This window comes from Podarcis vaucheri, assembly GCF_965113315.1.
Source record: "Podarcis vaucheri genome assembly, chromosome: 2".
Classification (NCBI taxonomy): Eukaryota; Metazoa; Chordata; class Lepidosauria; order Squamata; family Lacertidae; genus Podarcis; species Podarcis vaucheri.
The window spans coordinates 111,755,054-111,762,497 of NC_138760.1; positions in this window are offsets into that span (position 1 = coordinate 111,755,054).

Here is a 7,444-nt window from a genome sequence, read left to right on the forward strand (position 1 = left end):
GCTGATGGGAGCTGCAGTCGAACATTTGGAGAGCCTTGAGGTTCTCATCCCTGGTCTAGCTGTTCTCCACTCCTCCTACAAATTACTCCTCAAAGCCCACTTTTTCAGCAAAGCTTTTCCTGAACCTCTTCACTTTCTTGCCGTCTGACTTCCCTGTATTTCAGCCTCACAGAGCCAACTAATATAGCATTGTCGGCAGGGGACTTCTAATAGTGCTTGGCGTGGTAAACTGCAAAGGCAAGGCACGCAGCTCCAAAAATACCACCAATTGGCTGCACCAATAAGCCACAACCATGTAACAAGTCTCTGTTGTGTCCACCTCTATTTATAAGGCATGGGGCCAGTTTCCTTCCCTTCGTATTTTGTTTTTTGTGACCTTTACACCTGTGATGTCCTGCAACATTCAAAGCCATTTTTACCCTTTTATCCATTCCCATCTTCTCTCTCCATCCAAGGCAGGCCGTAAGCCCTCTAGACAGGGATCCTTCTCACTTGTCTTTTCTGTTCTTTGTTAGGCACGCTGCTACCACTAAATTTTAAAGCAGCAGGAGTCTGGCAGCGGCGAGGAAGGGGAAGAGTTTGAGAGTATTAGCATTAACCAAATTACTCATGGTATCCTCCCACTACCCCGCAGCTGCATAAGAGACAAGCTGGGCTACAGTTATCCAGGCTCTGGTAACATCCCATGTGGTCTACTGAAATGTGTTACATGCTGGTCTGCCCTTGAAGACTACTCTGGAATTTCAGCTGGGATGCAATACAGTGGCTTAGAATGTTAACTGCAACTGGCAGAATGAAACGTGAATCAGAAGTTCTGAAACAACTCAACCAGCTCCAATCCATTTCTGGTTCTCAGCTTTAAAGCTCTGAATAGCCAGGTATCTAAAGTGCTACCTTTTCCTCCCCACGAACATATCCCCCTTCCAAGGCCCACTCTGAAGTGAGGTAGATGGCAAAGCACCACTTCCTTTTCAGCACCAGCTTTTTCAGCACCAGCTGAAGGCTTTTGTTCACCCCGGCTTTTAATGTAAACTAGCTGCAGGGACGCGGGTGGCACTGTGGGTTAAGCCACAGAGCCTAGGACTTTTGTCAGTCAGAAGGTCGGCGGTTCGAATCCCTCCCGTTGCTCTGTCCCAGCTCCTGCCAACCTAGCAGTTCGAAAGCACGTCAAAGTGCAAGTAGATAAATAGGTACCACTCCGGCGGGAAGGTAAACGGCGTTTCCGTGCGCTGCTCTGGTTCGCCAGAAGCGGCTTAGTCATGCCGGCCACATGACCCGGAAGCTGTACGCCGGCTCCCTCAGCCAATAAAGCGAGATGAGCACCGCAACCCCAGAGTGGGTTACGACTTGACCTAATGGTCAGGGGTCCCTTTACCTTTACGTAGCAGCAGAGAATGACAACTAAGACAAGGAAAGTCTGGCTAGCAACATGAATGGCCCTCGATTTAATACTACCCACAGTTGTGCAACTGGTAGCAACATCAAAAAGGGAAGCGAAAGAATGGCTGTCACTTGCCACTTCTTGCTCAGGCTCTGTCTCACACATTGCCTCTGTCATGCCATGGTGTCCCCTAGCTGGAGAGGAAATGAAAATTAATGGGAAAGGTGTCAGGCACCCCAGGTTGCATTGACTTCCTTTCTACATCAGGAATCAGACTGTACTAGGAATGAAAATCCCAAGCTTTGCCTGTGTGTGCAGCCTCCAACTCCTCATTGCACCTGTTGTTGTTGTTTACTACATTTCTATACCGCCCTCCATCCGAGGATCACAATTTACAATATAAAAACACAAAAATGTGCAACATAGTAACAAACAATATCTCCCAACTGCTCTTTCCCTTTAGCAGTACACTCTGTGTTTGTTTGTGTGCATGTGTTGTTGTTGTAGCACCAGGAATAAACAGAAAAGGGCTGAAAGAGAATACTGAAGGACGCCCATCAGCCCACCACACCTTTTGGCCCTGATAACTCCCACATTGCCTTTCTCACCTGCGGCATCCTTTGCTTGGAGCAAGGAAGAAGAATTAGCACAGAAAGGATAGGAAAGCAGATAGAGAGGCTTGACCCTGCTTTACACACTGCAAACCTTACATTACCTCTCTCATCCCACGCTGTGCCAGCAGCTATAAGGAGAACGATAACTAAGGGAGAAGAACGAGGGAGGGCGGGTGGCCGTGAAGCTGCTCCCATCACACACCACCTTCCCTATCTCCAAGGCACCCTCTGCCACAGAGAGATCACAGGAGAATGAGTGGGTAGCAGAGAAGGCAGAGAAAGACGCCAACCCAGTATGCCACCACCTTTGTCCAAGTAACCCTGCGGTGTAGCAGGAGGGCAAACAGGTGGCAGCCATCAGGCTACCCACCTTTCGCTCCCTGGACCTTTGTGGCATCTTCCAGCATAGGTGGGCAGGGCAAAAGAGCAGGCACGGAAACGCCAATCTCTCCCAGGTCTGGTGCCCGTGGTTCATGCAAACCCCACACCACCTCCCCCAACAGCAGGGCAGCAGCTGTCATGGGAGGGGGCAACCTGGGCAAAGCAGCTGTCAAGTCTCTCTCTCTCCCTCTTCATGGTGGTGGTGAGAGAGCAGGGAGGGGGGCACAGAGAAGTCCGCACGCCACATCCCCTGCTGCTGGGCACATTGTCCCAGTGGGCACTAAAGAGCTGTTGCCCTCCCTAGATATTGCTGGACAACAACGCTGCTCCTATTATTATTATTATTATTATTATTATTATTATTATTATTATTCTGATGTGCTGGATTTGTAGACCGCCCTTCCCCCCGTAGATCTCAGGGCGGCTCACAGCAAACCCATCACCCCTGGGGGGGGGGCGCCCCACGGATACCTGCTGCAATGGGAGGGAGAGGGGCTGTCAAGCGCGCGCACTCTCTCTCTCTCATTCCCACGCGCGCGCACTTCCTGCATGCATCGGAGGTGTGTGTGGGGGAAGTGTGGGTCGGATGTGGGGCAGGAGAAGAAGGCGGCTTGTGGGTTGGCGGGGCAGGAGCGGTGCGGGAGGGGGGGATATCGGAGGAAATGGCAGCCGGCCCGGCAATGCTTTGCCCGCCGCCTTCTCCCCCCTTTGCAAGGCGCACACAGACCCACGCAGAAGCAGCAGCAGCAGCCCCCGTTCCCTCGCTGTTTCCGCGGGAGAAACCCGCCCGCCCGCCGGGCGGCTTCCCCTCGCCGCTCCCCGCTCCCCTCCTCTTCCCCGCCCGCAGGCTCTCTCACCGCGCTCGGCCTCAGGCCCCCCGCCCGCGGCGGCGGCGGCTGGGCGGCTGCTGGGCGGCTCTCGTGGCGGCAGGGCCCATGGGCCCAGCCCGGCCCGGCCCGGACAATGGAGAAGGAGGAGGAGGCTCCGGCGGCGGCGGCGGCAGCAGCAGCAGCTCCTGCGCGGGGAGGCCCCGCTGGGTAAAGCCGCTCCTTGGCAACCGCACTTTCGCCACCCAGCTCGCCCTCCGTGTTTGTGTATGTGGGGGGCACCTGCCGATCCCCCCCGCCTCGCCACACACGCACCCCGGTGTTTCCCTCCCACACCCCGTCTTCTTCCAATTTGCAAGGTCAGACTTCCCGGCCGACGGCCATGGGCGAATCTGCTGGCGCCAATGTCAAGGCTGTGCTGCCGTCGAGAGTGAAGAGGGGGGAGCGTGGAGGGGGTCTCCCGCTCAGGACTCCTGGGTCCTTCTCCGGGCCAGCTCCGGGAGGAGGAGGAGGGGGAGCCCCGTTTCCGGGCCACCGGGGTTTGGACTGGGACTTTCGTACACCCCCCACCCCAACTCCCAGGGCATCCAGGCAGGAGTAGGGGGCTGGGGAGTGGAGCCCCACCCCTCTCTTGACAGCTTTCCCCAGGGAAAGAGAGGAGAGGTTGCTGCTGAGGCTCCAAAGGCGAATTATAAAACGAGAGGCGCAAAGCTTGGCCTGGAAGACCTTCTAGGTGGTTGGACATTCATTCAGGGATGTGTAACAATAGCAAATGTCGCTTTCCACGACAATAATAATATTGCTCTTGCTGACCATCATTGCTTTTGAGCAGGGATAGGGAAACAGGGGTTGCTGGGCTGCAACTTCCATCACTGGCCTTGCTGGTTAGAACTGAAATCCAGCAACATCTAGGGGACCGCAGTTGCCCCAGCCTGCCGTCATGGGAAGACCACAAGTTCCCGAGCGCTGCTTTGCAAGAAAGGTGACTGTTAGGCTGGTATTCATGCAGGTGCTGGCAGAGGCAACATATGAACCTAGGCTCAGTTCTTATAGAGTGTGCAGATGTAGGCCCTATCGCTAGCTTAAAATGCAGCCGGGTCGTTCTTTTTCTTAGTCCGGATCATAAGAACATAAGAAAGGCTTCCTGGATCAGGCCTGCGGTCCATATGTAGATCAGCATCCTGTTCTCACTGTGGCCACCCAGACATGGGTGTAGCCAAGGAGGAGCAGCCCCCAATTAATAAAATACATAGCAAACTGAGATTCTCCCCCCTCTCATAAGAAAAGCCTGCTCCTTCAACAAAAGGCCTGCTTCGCCTATGCACCCAGATGCCTGTGAAAACCCACAATCAGGACCTGAGCAGAAAAGCATTTGCCCCTCCTGCAGTTTCCAACAACTGGTACTGTTGTAAATAAAATCTGCCCTTTTTCCCTTATGGGGTATCCAAGAGCCCATATAGAGTCCGTATCACAGTACCCAGAAACGCTTCCATGGCCACTACTGAGAGCCTGCTCTCCATGAACTTGTCCATTGCTCTTTTAAAGCCATCCAAATAGGTGGCCATCACTGCATTCTGTGGGTCCATAGTTTCACTGTGCATTGTGTGATAAGTACTTTCTTTTGTCTGGCCTGAATCTTCCAACATGGATCTATCCACATTGGATCCTATTGTTCTAAGACCAATCAGACTGCTTCAGTTTGGATCCTATTCAACTCAGTACATAACAGTTTACGAGAGAAGGAAGGAAACTGGGGGTTTTTTTGGGGGGGCGGGGTGCATCAAAATGCAACATTTCTCAAAATGACTGTTGCTGTATGCACACTTCTTCCCAAACCAGCAGTGGGAGTGCAGTGAACGCAGTGCAGAGAAAATGGTACACAGCGTTCTTCCCAAGTGAGTTTTATAGCAGGGATGGGGAAACTTTAACCACCTGAGAGTAACAATCTCTGATAGATGTTCTAAGAATTTTAAGGTCTTAGATATATATAATAGATGTTCATAAATGTATCAAGCAAACACATACAAATATGTAAACCACATGTCTGAAACCCATAGAAAAGTCCTGAAACCATTTTCTGTCTCCCAAAATGGCCTCAAATATTTCTCTGCAAGGTCAAAGGAAATGGGAAATCTCCCCATTGTCTCTTTGCTCACAAATCCTGCCTTAAGGGCACATTTAAGGTGTGAATAGGGTGAGCCTGTGACCTGTGACCCGGATTCAGGAATTAAGTAGTTTTAATAACAAAAGAGTGGCCAAAACCCAGATAATGCAATCAGGTAAATGGCAGACAGGAGATAAACAACACACTCAGGATTCTGTTTTAGACCGCCCCCTGTGATGTATGTATGATGTATTGGGGGAGGTGGTCCTGGGATACACCCCTTCTGTGATGTATTTATTATGTTTCTGGGGGTGGTCTGGAGTTTGAGGGTGGGCAATTTAAAAAGTCTATATAAGGGCACATCCTGAAGCTGAGGCTCCAATATTTTGGCCACCTCATGAGAAAAGAAGACTTCCTGGAAAAGACCCTGATGTTGGGAAAGATGGAGGGCACAAGGAGAAGAGAACGAGATGGTTGGACAGTGTTCTTGAAACTATCAGCATGAGTCTGACCAAACTGCGGGAGGCAGTGGAAGACAGAAGTGCCTGGCGTGCTCTGGTCTATGGGGTCACGAAGAGCCAGACACAAATAAACAACAACAACTATATAAGGGTGAGCACACCTTTGTTCTGGGTCCCTCCTTCCCTCTCTGTGTGTGGGAGCACCCTGTTGCAATAGCTTTAAAAAAGATCAGGCTTACTAGCTGCTTTGCTTCTCAATATTCTCTGGTTGGTCTCTGTTATTATTCTTCTACCGATAGAGAAACTACAAAAGGACTCTATATGGGCTCTTGGGTACCCCATAAGGGAAACGGAGCAGTTTTTTCTCGTAACATAGGCAACCTTCTGGGTGGGGAAGCACATGCCAGTGGCAGGTTCAAAGGTGAAAAGTGGTTGGGGAAATGTAATTGACTGTTGCCTCTGTACCGTGGGCTAGATTCCAGCCATGCAAAAGCTTCAAGTTTATACACCCATCTCCATCCAGCAGAAGATCAGTGCACTGTCTGGGTAGGGAGGAAAGCCAGTGAGGAATGTGATGTGGGGAGACCTTTGAGGGCTAGAGAGAGAGGCCTTGAGAGCCACATTCAGCCTCCAGGCCTGAGGTCCCTCACCCTTGGAGTGCAGGATTGTAGTTTTAAGTTCCATGTGCACATTTGCTGCTGCTTTTATTGCTATTGTTAAATAAAATGTGTGCAGTCGGGGAGTTAAGAGGAGGCAGGGAAGGTAAAACATCAGATTTCTCAACATAATTTTAGACGAATCCCTCATTTATTTCAACATAACCTACTTTTTTCAGCCTTTTGGTGATTAATGTTCTTTCATTCCAATATTGTATGAAATTATACCAACATTCCAAAAAGTGTCTTTGAGTTCTGCGTCCTCCCTTAAATTTATTATAATATGCTTTTTTTATATAACCCCCCCCCCCAGTAACCTATTTCATATACTTCTTTTCAGTTCCTCTAACAAAGGAGTTTGTCCCGTCCCCCTAGTTGTTAACAGTTTACAAGCAGCAGTTAGCATCTACCGGTAATTTCTGGAACTTTAGATAGACAGCCCCTTGAACTAATCAAAAGGTTTGTAAAATCAGACTTCCACTATTCCCAATTTGAAAGTGGAAGTGCTGAAAAGATAGCAGAGACTAGGCCTGCCTAAGAATCAGGAGAAGGGGATTCCAAAGGCTGGTGTGCAGCAACACTAAAGGCCTCATTCCCACATTTTGCAGGCTGGGCCTTCTGACAAGGCACTTGCCTGCAGAGTGTAGTGAACCATTGGGTAAATAATAATAATAATAATAATAATACATTTTATTTATATCCCACCCTCCCCAGCCAAGACCGGGCTCAGGGCGGCTAACACCAGGTATATAAACAATTGATTAAAATACAACTTAAAAACAAGATTAAAATACAACATTAAAATGCAGCCTCATTTCAGTAGACACTCAAATCAAAAACTTCTTGGGGATGAAAACGTCAAATCTTCACCAAGGCCAACTATCCAGACTGGTCCTACGTGGGCCAGAAAAAAGCCAGGGAAGTCCCCAAATAGGAGTTCCATCACAGAAAGAGAAAGGAAAAAGTAAAGAGGGCGAGGGGATCAAGTTGATTCCAAGCCAAAGGCCAGGAGGAACAACT